The following is a 16,645-nucleotide window of genomic DNA, read 5'->3' on the forward strand; positions in this document are numbered from 1 at the left end:
TATTTATTTATCTGTGCACATCATTTAAAAAAAAAAAACATCTACCCTCGTAATCTTTTAAAAAAAAGATCTCTTTTCTACTCTGATGACGTTGTTTTTGGAGCGATTTAATCGGTTTAATTAATCGGCCTACAAATGGCACATTCTGATAGGTAGCATATATTTATTCTTTTCATTCCTCAGCGCCGCTATATGTCTTATTTTTTAAACGTAAGAACACATTATTTGCAAACGCATTTTCAAAAACTGTTTTGGTTTGGGCCAGTACTGCATTAACAATAAAAAGGGGTAGGGGGCAGAAGAGATATGCTAAGCAAGGTATGATAATATTAAAATAGTTTACAAATATAAAATATATTATTACATTTTTTCCATATGAAACTATTATAAAGGTAATGCTTAAAATGAATGTAAAACACAGCAGATTCTCTAAAATAGCTGAATGTAAATCAGTGTGTCTGACAGGTTTTGCTGCTTAGTCATTAAATTGGCTGATTCTCAGACAGGGAAGAATGTTTAGATTGATGTGTGTGCACAACTGGAATATGACACATAAAAACACTCCTACACCTAAAGCGGGGACACCGCACTTCATCGTGACGCAAGGGTCTGGGAATCATAAAGTTTATACAGGGAAAGTCCTTTACTCACCACACATACACCAAATGCAATTTCTGTTTCTGTAAATCAGTTATTTGAGATAATGAGTCAGTGTGTGTTTTAAGGCCCTGAGGCATGAATAGGAAGACTAGTATACCTGTCTCGAGCACCTGTGAGTGTGAGTTACGGGAAGCACTGACACACACACACACACACACACACATAAACACACTGTCTGGGTCACTATACATCATACTGCGCAATTCTTTCAAGTTTTCTTTGCACTTCAAGTGTCTCAGACCACTTTTATCCATTCATCTAACCTATAACACTCCACACACACACACACACACACACACACACGCTTTAATGTGTCTAAAGTCGTCTGGAATGAGTCCTGGTTTAGGAGCACAGCTGTTCATTCAGCTCGTCTCCGGATCTTAAAATACTCTGGGACATCATTAAGACTTCTATAAAGAATCCCAAAATTCCGGAGCCTGCTGAGTCTGTTTCATTCCATCCTGGCAGTCGAAGGCTTTATCCATTTTCTGCTTCATTCTCATTACCAAATCAAGTACTGCTCAGATCTGCTTCTTTTTGTCTCTGCATTTGAAACCAGATCCCTAAACATGGCTTCTTTCTCCAAGGCTATAAAAATGAAGGATGTCTGTAACATTACAACTGAAATGTCTATTCTGTGTGCCTTTGTGCAAACTATCGGAGTCACTTTTAAACACCTTTGTGAATCCTGGAAAGATTCCAAGACATTCCAAGGTTTGGCGGCTCTGTTTCACACCCCTCTGCCGTTCATGGCTCGGACGACAGCATGCGATCTATCACTCATGCTCTTTGACTTGTCACACCGAAAGAACAGACGAACCAAGCGAGCATGTCAACACATTATATTATATCCATTGATTCAAATTTTATCAACTATGATCAGAACTGATGGTTGATGGTTGAGTTAATGCCATCAGGTGAAACACATTCAGGCAATGTTCAGTTCTCAATATTCATATTCTGTCTGTCTATCCACCTCTCTGCAGGCTCATGCAAGCCTAATACACTCATTTATCTCAGAGAGAGAGATTTTATGATGCCAGGACAGGTGTGTGTCTGATTCACCACAGCCTCAAACTAGCTGCAGTCTTTGGTTCTGCAAGGGGGATTTTTCCCCCTAAGGATTATTGGTGGTCTAGAATCAATTCCAAAACCCCAAAACACTTAATAAAACTAATTAAAGTCTTAGAAAATTGATAGCAGAAGATCATGTCTAAGGCTGGTGATTATATGTTGTCTAGAAAGTATGTCTAACACCTACAGGTTTCAATCAATTTTATAATAATTATAATGAAGGAACGAGCATAGTAAAGATGAATTTGGTCCACTTTAGATGTTCTACTTACTTTACTTTGCAACTTATATGTCAACTAACTCTCATTAGAGTATTAGTAGACTGTCTGCTTAAAATACACTTTATTTTGATGCTCCTCAACAGACATTCTTCTGACTATTTGTAACTTTTCAAGTCAACTTATTCTACTAACCTGAACCCTAACAGTCTACTTATACTCTGAGTTAGTTGACATGTAGTTGCAAAGTTACTTATAGTTAGCAGAATGTCTAAAGTGGGCCAACAAAATAAAGTGTAACCTAAAAAAAGGTTTTAAAATGTTGAACAGAAATGGCACTTTCACAAAAAAACGGCCACTCTAACGTTAAGCGTTTTCCAAAAGTTTCTCATCCACACCGAAATGGCAGGCACAATAGCCGTATAAACATATGAGTCAAATGACTAAACATGCATCATCGTTTTCTAATACCTCAGTTTTCACAGTCCACACTACAACACGAAAACATTTTAAAATTTATCCACTTGGGAAAGCGTTTTCAAAAAGCTCAATTTTCGCAGGACAAAAATGCCGCCTGAGTGTGGACAGAAGGCCAAAACAGAGAGAAAAAGATGTGTTTTCAAATTAACACGTATTAGCGTGGACAAGGCCTAAGATAAACTGCGTTTTTCCTCATCTTCAAGTGGCTCTCGATAAAAGTGGATAAAAATGTAAACGTAAATGAGTGTGTCCCATGTGTTACGGGAGTAAGGCTTATGACAGGACACAAGAGTGAACAGAGGCTCGGGTCATCTATGTCCAACAGCTGAAATATGTCACATAAATCACTGAGACAGGGAGACATGTTGTGTTTGTTATGTGGTGAAATCAGTCTACTCTCATTCTAAAACATTCTGCTTGTGAGACATCACTGTCATTGAGGTCAGGAAGCAGTGAAATGTGAGTTAGCTTGAGTCTGTGTGATCACATTCAGATGGAGGAGCTTCTAATTGCTCGAAAAAAGCAGCTTGTCCATCTGGTTCAGATCCCGTGTGAAGGCAAAACGTGTTTGTCTGCTTTACCACAACTACGGCAAAATTAAGCCCAGATATGGCATCAAGGGCATCTGTTGTCTTCACCCCTTCCTCTCTCAGTCTGCAGTTATTCCCTCATTTGTCTTCATTATTAATTCTGTCCTGTCTTTTCTCAAGTTACCACTCTGTAAAGATATTTCAAGAACTAAGGCTGGCTGTTACACTTTTAATGACCTTTTAATAACTTTAAGTCGAACCAACATGCACTGGCCTACACTGAAAAAAAAAAGGTTGGGTTCATCCCCATTAGCCCTCTTCCCAGCTGCATGGGATATGAATAATTATTATTTGCATTGTTTGACCATTTACCTATTTTAGATTTTGTTGAAATGAAGTACCTAAAGTTCAATAATTAAAAAAGGTACATTTAGTAACAATTCAGTGACGGCAACTCAACATTTTAAGTTCAGTCAAGACATTTATTTAAAATTACAGTCAAATAAAACAATAGTGAATAAATCACCAATTTTTTTAAGCTCAACAAAATACTCCTGTTTTACAGCGTACAGAGACAAATCCAGGCTATCTTTCAGACAAAGCCTTGTGCATCGATGATAAACCTGCCTCAACAGACATCCAATTCAATTTCTTACACCATCTCATGGAAGCTCATCCACCCCTGGACAGCAAACCATACTCTTTTCAAGCAAATATGCTCTGAAATAAAGGCCTCTCTGCATTGCTTCATGGCTACTTCATTGTGTCTGTGTCTACATCCCGACCACAACTCTCAGACACTCACGAGAAGCAGCTCATGAGCCGTCGGCTTCGGTGCCCTACAGGGAATTCTCCCCATCATCATAAGTAAAAGAGCAAAAGGAATGTGCCATATTTATTCAACTTTTTTAAATGGAAAAAACTTGATTGTCTTTTAAGGATCTAGTACCATGCTTTTAGGATGATGTGGTTTAATTATAAGACATTTTAATTGTAAACAACTTGTTGTTTCTGGATGCAAAAACATGTCTCATAAGGAAATGAGACCCACTGAAGCAGTTAGACCAGCTTAGTACCGTACTGCTGTCATCATCTGTTACAAAACAGACTAATCAAAATAAACCATTAACTAACTGAGGAACAGTTTCAGAGAAAATATCCACGGGGTAAAACGCAGCTTGTCACGGTAATGGAACTAAACAAACAATGTGTTTGCCATAAACACCTGAACGTGTAACACAAGACATCCTGTTTAGGGATCCTAGTTTAGTTTTCCACTGGAGTTCTGCTGCATGCTTTACACTAATTAGATGTGGGTGGATTGGGTTTAACAGGGCTTACAGGCAGTGCTGGAGCTTGCTATGTTGGTATGTGTGTGCAAGTGAGAAACCCTGTTAGTTTCAGTCTCCAGAAGTTGGAAAAAGCCTGCATCAACAAGCTGCAAAGAAGAAATGGCCCAACATGGGATGTTTATTTATTTATGTTATACACTGTTGCAATTAATGTACATTTTTCTCATCAGACATTAACATTTATGCACATGCTGAATTCACAAAGCATTATGGGTGGTGGAAGTATTGGTAATAGAAAGTATGCACATTTTGCTAGTCATACCCACTAACCAGACCTAATGAACAATCATTAAGGGTAATTACTGAACCATATAAACCAATTCAGCAGTGTCCAACACTGTGTGTGTCTGTGAGAGAGAAAGAGAGGGAATGGTACAAACTCTCTTGCCGCCACTTGTGGTTTGGCCATGATGTGGCCAGTGTAACAGAGCCTCCCTATTTAAACTTTCCATCTACAACAGCAAATAACAACAAGTCACAGAGTATGTGTGTGCGAATACTGGCCTCATTCTCACATGAGAAAGACACACACTTCTCTGTCAAATCCACTATCCTGCCAAGTAACAGGTAATTTCATCTCTTGCACTGTCAGTGTTGTCCCCATTCTCACACTTTCACTACCATCCAACAACAGTCAGATAAATAGAAATCGAAATTTCAAGCATCCACGGGCATAGAGAAACACTGGATGGAAAGAAAACGCCATTCACTGCTTCCATGGATAATTATAAGCCACCTTCAAAACCAGAGCATATTGATCTTCTGGCAAGAGTCAAACAAGTTAAAAACCCAAGAGTACAGACCAAGGGAGAGTTTGATGGTCAGCATTAAACACTACTGAGGCTTTCAATGAAACCAGTGCTGGTCTTATTCTGAAAAGTAGGAGCTTTCTGACAAGAAACATTTGGTTTGCGCTACAAAAATACATTTACAGCAGCATAGACAGTATGAAGCAGCAACACAAAGGCATTTGTACATAAATTACAATTAGAGAAAGTTATAATGTTGAGGTTTCAAATATGAAATTATAAATCTAAATAAAATATATAATTATTCTGAAAAAAGTAAGTGTTTCTAACAAGAAACACTGATCCCCACTATGTATATGTATATATGTATGTATATATATATATATATATATATATATACACACTGTTGCAATGTTATGACGTTTATGACTCTTTCAATATGAAAATGTGACTATAGAAACATGAAATGATGAATGAAAAATATGTATACTGTCACAGTTTTGGTATCGTTTTCTATCAGTCTGTTTAACCACCTGTTTGCCTGTGTTCCCTTGTTCTCCTTTTCCCGCCATTATCAGTTACCATGGATATTCATTTAATCATCACAGCTGTTCATCATTTAGTTAATAACCGTGTGTATTTAAGTTCCTCACCTTCACTCATTCTGTGTCCGGTATTGTTTGTGCATGTGTTTTGAGTTCTGGCTTATGTTTATTAAAGACTGTCGTTATTTATACCTTCTTCTTCATCATTTGACTTATACCGTTACACACACACACATATATATATATATAATTATTCTGGAAAAAAATAAGTACAAAAACTTGTAAAGTTTACAAATAAATAAAATATTATCCCTGTTAAAATGCATCACCATTGTTTGTGTTAAAGCAGTCTGTCAGGTAAAGCTAGAGTTTTGGTGAGTCTAAGGTCAGTTGCGGGATGTTGGCCGTATGTGTAATTCTATTGATCTCTTTCTGTATAATATGCCCCATATGTACTTCATCTATTGAATGGTGCAGGATAAATCTATTTGTTCTTTTCTTCTTTCTGTCTTTCTTTTTTGCTTGCTATATTTTCATGCATGAAGACCTGAAATAATCTGATTTGGCTTGCCTTGAACTTGGCATATCAAGAGACCTGAAATTCATTCGGATCTGTTAGTGTATCTGTTGGAGGTGTTTTGAAAGAATATGCTTCATGTCACTGACATCAGGCCAGACAACACCTCAGAAACACAGGAAAAAGTCTGGAGCCAGAATTAAAACACTGAGCAGCTTTGGGAGACAGACTGAGAGGATGAGGGTGGGCTTGGGGTCACCGGGAGTTGGGTGCATGTCTAATGCGGTGGAAGACCAACAGTGAAAGTTTAAAACGTAAGACAACTATGGCAACTTTTAGAACAACCTTATCATGATAGATTATAGTGCGTGCATGTGTGTAATCCGATTCCCGAAGGTCATGACAAATGCTACATTCTCTGAGCGCAATCAGTGGAGTCAATTTGCGCCTGGTTACAATTGACCTCACAGGTCAGATGCTTAAGGTCAGAGGACAGGAAGGGAACACAGGGAAGAAGATAGGAATGGAGAGAAGACAGCAAGAGATGCCCCAAATAGAAATACTGATAGATGCATCTGCAGCAGCTGAATTGTGAAGTTCTTGTAAACAAACACACACACACACCATGGCAGCAACCCACCGTCTACATGCCATTTACCAGCCTGTGTCTGGAGAAAACTCCACACACACTCACACTGTTTTACAAACAGTATGAAAACTTCACATGGTATTGATCACAGAAGCTGCATCTGAAGTGACATATGTGACCCTGGATCACAAAACCAGTCGCAAGTCGCACGGGTATATTTGTGGCAATAGCCAACAATACATTGTATGGGTCAAAATTATTGATTTTTCTTTTATGCCAAAAATCATTAGGATATTAAGATCATGTTCCATTAAGATATTTTGTAAATTTCCTACCTTAAATATATAAAACATTTATTTTTGTGAGTGAATGCAGCACAATCGCGAACATAAATGGACAACTTTAAAGGAGATTTTCTCAATGTTCCGATTTTTTGCACCGTCAGATTCCAGATATTTAAATAGTTGTATCTCGGCCAAATATTGTCCAATCCTAACAAACCGTGCATCAATGGATATGATCTGTAAATCTTAATTTGACTGGTTTTGTGGTCCAGGGTCACATATATACCAGAAAAAGTTGCATTTACAATTACAATTAGAAAAAATTTAATGAAATATTTAAATATTAATTTGTTATTGTAAATATTAAATGTTTTCTAATATTTCAAAGATATAATTATGAGAGACAAAAATGATGAATAAAACCAATTGTGAATAAAACTGATTAAAACATTTCATATTTAATCTGTCATGACAACGATGCGCCTCCATTTACACAGAAGCAAAAATCAAGACCATATACTATAAAATTATTTATTGCAATGCTCAACACATTATGTTGCATTTATAAACACATGTAGTTTAGAAATAACGTGACAAATCACCTTTATCTTTTCTGATAAATGTGCCATAGTCATTAAGTAATACAATCTCAGATAAAAACATGAAGATAATCAAGAGTATCCAGATAAACAGATCTGTAACACTTGTTTACTTAACATTTTTTTAACTTCAAATATAAATGCTTAGTATTAATTTAATAAAATAAAATAAAACCTTTTCTACAAATGGCTTTTAAATGTAGTTTTTTTTTTTAAGATAAGGTAAAGGATAACTAATTTCTGTAAAGCAAATTTTCAGAGTTCAAAGTTCAGTAAAACTTACCAGAGCTCTATGCTTATCTTGCTTCTTAAAATATATCCAGAAATGATGACTAAACATGCAGATTTTACTCTGCAAGAAGTGCTCACACACTCCCTTTGAATGCCTACACAAGCCTGAGAGTTCAATCACTCACACATGTACACACTCTCTGCCACACTGGGTAGAGCTGTGACTGAAGCACATATACGGCTGAAGAGAGAGAAAAGGGAGGGAGCAGGAGGCTGTTTAAGAGAGAGACACGCTGTAACTGTGAATAAAGATTCAATAGCACACTAAACCTTTGGCATACGTCCAGCCCACTCATTATTTATTTCTTATTAATTCTCTCTTTAGCAAATCGTTTCAATCTCTAACGTTGACTTCATCCTGCATCTCCTCAAATTAACATTCCAATGTCACAGGAACTTTTTGACTTTGGTCTGCCATTTGAATTGGTCTTGAATTGAATTCAAGATTTCCTAGAAATCGAGAAACAACTCAGATTTGAGTATACAGCTTCCAGAGGTGAATGAAGGACATCTCTACAAGGAAAAGTAACAGTTGGTTTCACTGACCACATTGACATGCCCCTGATCTACAATAAAGAGTATGTATAGAAAACAGTGTTACTTGCACATTATTTTTCAATTAAACTCCAAATTATGCTTAAACCTTTATTCCAAAAATGACATTCTTCACAGCTATACTGGAATATTCCTGTGTGCATGAAAAAAGCATATTCTAAATAAACTAAGACATTCTTCTCCTGCTATTCTCCTCTGATAATACTTGACTTACTCGCTCTTGCCATTTATTGCAATATATATTACATATATGTATATTACATATATATACATACAGTATTACTAAATGTAATTAAATAATATAATTCACTCATGAATTCTCATTCATATCCTTAGCAATAAGGGCATGATCAATTATGAAAGTCAGTTAAAACACTGACCTCTTCACTTCAGTAATGTGTTTCTTGACTTTAACAACTGTCTGTATACACAAACAGAATAACCTTGTAGTGTACATATGTGACCCTGGATCACAAAACCAGTCACAAGTAGCACAGGTATATATATTTGTGGCAACAGCCAACAATACATTGTAAATGGGTCAAAATTATCGATTTTGCCAAAAATAATTAGGATATTAAGTAAAGATCATGTTCCATGAAGATATTTTGTAAATGTACTACCATAAATATATTAAAACATTATTTTTTTGATTGAATGCAGCACAATCGCAAACATAAATGAACAACTTTAAAGGCGATTTTCTCAATGTTTTGATTTTTTTGCACCCTCAGATTCCAGATTATCAAATAGTTGTATCTCAGACAAATATTGTCCTATCATAACAAACCAAACATCAATGAAAAGCTTATTTATTCAGCTTTCATGTGATGCATAAATCTCAATTTCAAAAAATTGACCCATGTGACTGGTTTTGTGGTCCATGGTCACATATATAAAATAACCTATGAAAAAGGCTATGTACTCTAACATTCAAAAGTTTTAGGTCTGTAAGAGTTTTCTTTTTTGAAAGAAATTAATACTTTTATTTATACTCAAAATGGACAGTAAACACAAAACATTGCACTGTACGTCAAATAAATTCTGTACTAATCTAATCTATATTAATCAAAGAAAGCTGGAAAAAAAATCTGTCACGGTGCACGGATATGAATACATTTTCTGTTTTATTATATTAAGTATTCTGTCTTTATTAAATTCTACTTCATTATATTTTATTATTATTTTTAGTGTTTGCATGGCCCAAAAAATTTGATTAAAGTAGTATTTGAGGCCCATTGTATTCTGGGTATTATTCTAGAACTCTATTGAGCTAACACAATAGCCAAACACAGAAAAACAATTTCTTGCTCTGCCGTTGCCCATGCCAACATGTCCAGGTCACAGTCCAACGGGCACCTTACCAACATTCCCTCACTGACACATTAACACAATCAAACGGGTTGCAATTTTTAACGGTCGGCAAACAGTGCAGTATATATATGAAAAAGAAAATGAAATATATATGCAAGAAATAACACAATATTAATCAAATGCTGAACAATTCATTCATAAACCAGATTTTGTGATTCTGAACAGAATCTACGAAAAATCCATTGCAAATATTTTATACTTTTGTGTCGTTTAGTTGGGCCGTATTAAGAATTTCAGTAATCTTTAGGACAAAAATAGAACTCCTAGTCTTGGTTAGAAGAGCCCACTTAGCATTGATCTAAAAACAGAGCTAACGGCACCTGGTCTCAGTCAAACAGATGGCATTCACCTGTTTCATCAGTGCATTCTGGGTCATTCACAAGATACAGAAGTAAACAGGCTGTCTTATCACTGATCATTTTTTTTTTGGAACTGGCACAGGCATGTTTTATTTGCACAATAACACAATTCTGTTGTATACAGTACAGTTAATCCTTTATTTGGGGTGAGGTTAGACGTGTTGTGGCATATTGAGATTGTAACTTTTCGCAGACCTTCATGGTTAGTTAGTGACTCTCGGTCTTTCAGTCAATAAACAGGTGGAACACTTGGGTGGGGTATTTATGGAGCATGTTGCTTAGAAAGCTCAGAAAGTACACATACCATCAGAAACACACACAACAAGAGACAAACACTCATATGTGCATCCAGGCATTTTTAAACCAGCACACAGTGTGATGCGCAGACACATCCACATCCACACCTTTTTATATTTAAAAAAAACGCTAGCATTAAGTGTGATTGCATGACTACTTTCTCCGTTACTAACACTACTGCAAGATTTGCATGTACACACTCCGTGTCCCACACCTAAACAGTGCCTCTCTGTGTTTATTTATCTGACCAATGAGGTGCTCATGTTACACAACCATTCCTTTAGAAACAGGACAAAGATTTATTCATTATATTTTACATTTGATTATTTTAGCTAAATTCAATTATTTATACCTTTACCTCAGAGTAAAGATATAAAAAGTCAATTGTAAGATGTTTAAAATAAATAAAGCTCGCTGTGAGATATTTACACTGCAAAGGCGGCACAAAAGCAGCATCTAGTGTATCCAAAAGTGGTGATGCTTATTGGACGAGTTGTTTTCTCTGTAATTAATCTCCCATTTTTGCCAGTTTAACCCATTCAGGCCAATTTGCGGATTGGTTGCAGGCATTATAATGTTGACAAGTTAATCAACTGGCTTCAGTCTTCCTTCATTTACAAAAATGAAAAGTTCTATAGGTGACTCTACTGAAACATTTGAAAATTATGTTGAAACCTATTTTTACTAAGACCAACCAATAATGTAAAGATGCCTTATGAATACATAAAAATCTATACAAATAATTAATTTTTCAGAACAACTAATAACAGCACCTAAAATACTATTAATAATAATAATAATGCAAATTATTATGCTCTTTATTTTCATCCTTTCCGCCTGACTCTCATCCTTCTGTTCAAAAGGTCTTCCAAAGGTCATCTCAGAATCATCTCAAAATGCTTTTCCAATTACCATGACAACCTTTGCATTTCTCCAAAGAAAAGAAAACAAAAAGTAAAACAAACTCTAGTCCTCTCCGGATGCACTAAGATGCTGAATAGTACAAGTTAAGCACACAACACTAACAATTGCACTCAAAATAAATAAACCATTAATCTGACAAACAAATCTAAACACAAGGATTAATGATGACTATCATCTATTCAGTGAAGTTAATGATGGTGAAATACATACACAACATTGAGAAAGATTGTGTTCAAAGACCAGCACTGAAGCTCAGATGAAATTGCCGAAAGGTTTCTCTGGATTTTGAGCTGGTAAAAAGGTTTCTTTGTGTTTCTGTTTGAGTTTACACAGCAGATATACATAGTGTATTTTACAGTTCCCTCCCAATTCTCTTGTCTCGGGTGTGTTGTCAACCTGTATTAATGTGTTGTACACATAGTTGGACAAAAAAGTAATCTTTCATACTGTATTGTGTGTGTTTGGGGTTGAAATATGGACTTCAGTTGTTGGTAAATCAAAACCTGAAGAAAACAATAAAACTAGATCAACTGCATAAACACAGTCAAAAACTCTCACTGACATCTGCCTCTAACGCACATTCATTTCATTTGGCTTTTGAAATTGCTAAGGTTTCCAGCACACACACAAATCAATGTATGCCCAAAGGCACGAATGAGCTACAAAGTTGACATGCTCCTTATTTTACAGTACACAGTCAATGTACAAATCATGCAGACCCAAATCTGATGGAGGTATTCTAACTGCTGTTAAACAGATCCATTCAAGGACAGATACACACACCCACAGAACTGATGTCATCTCTCATGCAGGAAGCCTTTTCTGGCTTTGTTTTGCATCCTTTTGCTCATGGACATCTGTTGAACTGTATCTGTTAAACGGTTCAGAGATTTCCAGAACATTCTCTAACAATAGCCTAATGTGTGTCTTTACATTGTGTTCACAAATATGTAACATTTGAGTCGTTAAGGTCACACTGCAAGATATGAAGTCATACTGCGATATATAAAGTGAGATATAAAGTCATAGTGAAAAATGTATGGTCACACTGCAGGACTTAAAATCACACTGCTATATATATATATATATATATATACACACACACATATACCCTAGTCAAAAAATGTATTTAAAATACACTTATTTTATACTAAGTATACTACAAATCCATAACATATTTAAATCAAATCAAATCAAATCAAGTATATTTGTATAGCGCTTTTCACAATACAGATTGTATCAAAGCAGCTTCACAGTATTAAAATAAAATAATACAACAAAGTTTGTTTCTAGTGGAATTTATTGATTGATAGAATAAAATTAAATATCCCCAAAATATCCCCAACTGAGCAAGCCAAAGGCAACAGTGGCAAGGAACCGAAAAAACTCCATCAAGCGGCCTAATGGTGTCCTAAAACTCCATCAGGTGACCTAATGGAGAAAAAAAAACCTTGGGAGAACCCAGGCTCAGTCGGGGGCCAGTTCTCCTCTGGCATTTATGAACTAGAGGCCGGATTGTAGTTTGAAACTGTGAGATTAACAATATTATATGAATGCCTGGCTGAAAAGATGCGTCTTTAATCTAGTTTTAAACTGGGAGAGTGAGTCCGAGCAACGAACAGTATCAGGAAGGCTATTCCAGAGTTTTGGAGCCAAATGTGAAAATGCTCTCCCTCCTTTGGTTGATCTGGATATCCTAGGTATGACCAAAAGCCTTGAATTTATTGATCTTAAAGAGCGCGATGGATTATAGGGTGATAGAAGATCCGCTAAATAGACTGGAGCTAAGCCGTTTAGGGCTTTATAAGTCAGTAGCAAAACCTTATAATTAATACGGAACTTTATAGGTAGCCAATGTAGTGATGATAAAATCGGTGTTATATGATCATATTTTCTTGATCTAGTAAGAACTCTAGCGGCTGCATTTTGGACTAACTGTAGCTTGTTTATTGAGGATGCAGGACAACCAGCTAATAAAGCATTACAGTAATCTAGTCTCGAGGTCATGAATGCATGAACTAACTTTTCTGCATCAGAAACTGATAGCATATTACGTAGCTTAGCAATGTTTCTAAGGTGGAAAAAGGCTGTTTTTGTAACATACGAAATATGATTTTCAAAAGACAGGTTACAATCGAGTATAACACCCAGGTCTTTTACTGTAGAGGATAAAGTAACAGGACATCCTACGATGTCAAAGTTGTATTGTGAGAGGTTCTGTGGGCGGTTTTTTGAACCGATAAGTATTACCTCTGTCTTGTCTGGATTTAATAATAGAAAATTACGCGTCATCCAATCTTTTATATCTTTAACACACTCTGTCAATTTGGATAATTTAGCGTTTTCATCCGGCCGTGATGAAATATATATTTGAGTGTCATCAGCATAACAATGGAAACTAATTCCATGTTTCCTTATAATATTTCCAAGTGGCAGCATATATATTGAGAATAACAGAGGGCCCAACACAGATCCCTGCGGCACTCCATAGTTTACTGGAATTATGATCGATTTTTCTCCATTTAAATAGACAAAATGGTAGCGGTCTGATAAGTATGATCTAAACCAGCTTAATGCTTGTCCTTGAACACCAGTATAATTTTGTAGTCGATCTAAGAGTATTGTATGATCTATAGTATCGAACGCAGCACTTAGATCAAGTAAAACTAGTATTGAGATGCAGCCTTGGTCAGAAGCTAAGAGTAAATCATTTGTGATTTTAACGAGCGCAGTTTCAGTGCTATGGTGCGGCCTGAATCCTGACTGAAACTTTTCATAGATATCATTTTCTTGCAAGAAAGAGCCCAGTTGAGTGGACACAACTTTTTCTAGTATTTTAGACATAAAAGGTAGATTTGAAATGGGTCTATAATTTGCTAGATTATGCGGGTCTAATTGTGGTTTCTTAATGAGAGGTTTTATCACTGCCAGTTTAAATGTTCTTGGAACATGACCTAAAGATAAAGACGAGTTAATAATATTGAGGAGAGGCTCTTCCACTACAGGTAACACTTCTTTCAGTAGTTTAGTTGGTATAGGATCTAATAAACATGTTGTTGTTTTAGATGAAGTGATAAGTTTATTTAACTCTTTTTGTTCTATAGTTGTAAAGCACTGTAATTGTTCTTGCGGGGGGAAAATTGAGGCTGAATTATAAGGTGCGATTGAGGATTGAACGTTTACAATTGTGGTTCTGATGTTTTCTATTTTCTCAGTGAAGAAGTTCATGAAATCATTACTACTAAACTGTAACGGGATATTTTGTTCGGGTGACGTCTGTTTATTTGTTAGTCTAGCCACGGTGTTAAATAAAAACCTAGGATTGTTTTGGTTGTTTTCTATTAGTTTGCGGAGATGCTCAGCCCTGGCCGCTTTTAGGGCCTTTTTATAACGTGACATACTGTCTTTCCACGCGATTCTAAAGACCTCTAAATTAGTTTGTTTCCATTTACGCTCTAAATTACGGGTTTCTCTCTTTAGAACATGCGTAGTATTATTGTACCATGGTGCTTTAATTTTCTCTGTGACCTTTTTTAATCTAACGGGTGCAACAACATCCAATGTTCTAGAGAGAATGGTGCTCATAGTGCTAGTTAGTTCTTCTAGTTCATCTGTTTGTTTGGGTTCAGGCAGCAGCTGAGACAGATCAGACAAGCAACTCGAGAAGAATTGTTCTGCCTGGTCGAAAACGCGGCGCCGCATGACATATTACAGCAGTACGTAATATGCAAGTTACCAAGTAATGGTCAGTGACATCATCACTTTGTGGAATGATATCTATATCGGTTGGATCGGTTCCATATGATATAATTAAATCGAGTGTGTGATTAAGACGATGAGTTGGCCCGGTGACGTTTTGTTTGACCCCAAAGGAATTTAATAAATCTATAAACGCAGCCCCTAACGCATCATTTGGATTATCTACGTGTATGTTAAAATCTCCAACAATTAATGCTTTATCTACATTGACCAATAGATCTGAGAGAAAATCTGCAAACTCTTTTAGGAAATCAGCGTAAGGCCCAGGCGGTCTATATACGGTAGCCAAGGCTAGAGATAATATGGATTTTTTTCTAACATCTAAGAGCGTAACATTTAGTACAAGTATTTCAAACGAAATAAACTTATAACCCGTTTTCTGAGTAACATTGAGAATATCTCTATAGACCGCTGCAACACCGCCGCCATGACCAATCAGACGGGGTTCGTGCTTATAGGAGTATCCTGATGGAGTAGACTCATTTAGACCGAAATAATCATTAGGTTTAAGCCAAGTTTCAGTAAGGCAAAGTACATCGAAGCTATTATCCGTGACTATTTCATTTACAATAACTGCCTTAGGTGTGAGTGATCTAATGTTTAGAAGACCTAGCTTTAGAAATTGTTTTTGGTTACTAATAGCAACATTTTCTGGTTTAATAACAATTAGATTTTTTCTAGATCCTGCAGTAGATTTATTATTTGATCTCACTAAACGAGGAATAGACACAGTTTCTATGCAATGTTCTACACTATTTATATCTGTTAATTTGATGCAGCAGAGACTATGATTTGAACTTTTGGTTACTAGTCAAAAGGTATTTAACATTTTGGAGATGTTATCTGACAGAAGATCCGATCCGAATCTGCTTGGGTGTAAGCCATCAGCACGGTAAAGCCTAGGACGCTCCCAAAACAGATTCCAATTATTTACAAAGAGCAGTTTCTGCTCATTGCACCATGACATTAACCATTCATTTAGCGCGAATAATCTACTAAACTTTTCATGACCTAGTCGGTACGTGGGAAGCGGTCCTGACACAATGATCGTTATATCAGGCGATGTGCTGCGTACCGTATCGATCAGATTCCTGAAGTCTTTCTTCAGAACCTCTGTCTGTCGCAGCCTGATGTCGGCCCCTCCCGCGTGCAGGACCACAGTTCCGACGCGCTCGTTCAGAATCTCGGGAACGTGAGCAGCGATTTCAGAAACACGAGCACCAGGAAAGCAGTGACTATGCACCTTACTTTTATTTAACGTAGCTTGTACGTGTCGAACGATGGAATCACCGATGATCACAGCATCGCGTTCTGTTTCGCGAAGAGGGGAGAAGCGGTTTTGTGTGGATATCTCGAAAACCGGGAGGGTCGGAGAGAGTTTTCTTGGTCTAGACCTGACTCGCGTCTTCCGCTGCGGAAATATCCAGGCTTCGTGGTGGCATGTTGGAGCCGGCGTAAACGAGACCATAGCTGATCGCGGCCTCGACGC

The 16,645-nt window shown here is 36.7% G+C and overlaps 1 protein-coding gene across 10 annotated transcripts in view; it reads right to left on the reverse strand.

The window, feature by feature from the left end:
- Positions 1-16,645, reverse strand: part of palld (palladin, cytoskeletal associated protein) — an 88,207-nt gene that overhangs the window by 49,308 nt on the left and 22,254 nt on the right. Inside the window, exon 1 of one of the 10 annotated variants that reach the window (XM_084091443.1) lies at positions 7,881-8,054. The exons of the other annotated variants lie outside the window; for them this stretch is intronic. The gene's annotated coding sequence lies outside the window, so the exon portion shown is untranslated. Of the gene's footprint in view, positions 1-7,880; positions 8,055-16,645 lie in introns of those variants that run through there. 10 annotated transcript variants of the gene reach the window in all.

The sequence above is a fragment of the Abramis brama genome (assembly GCF_963993115.1).
Source record: "Abramis brama genome assembly, chromosome: 18".
NCBI classification, from domain to species: Eukaryota; Metazoa; Chordata; class Actinopteri; order Cypriniformes; family Leuciscidae; genus Abramis; species Abramis brama.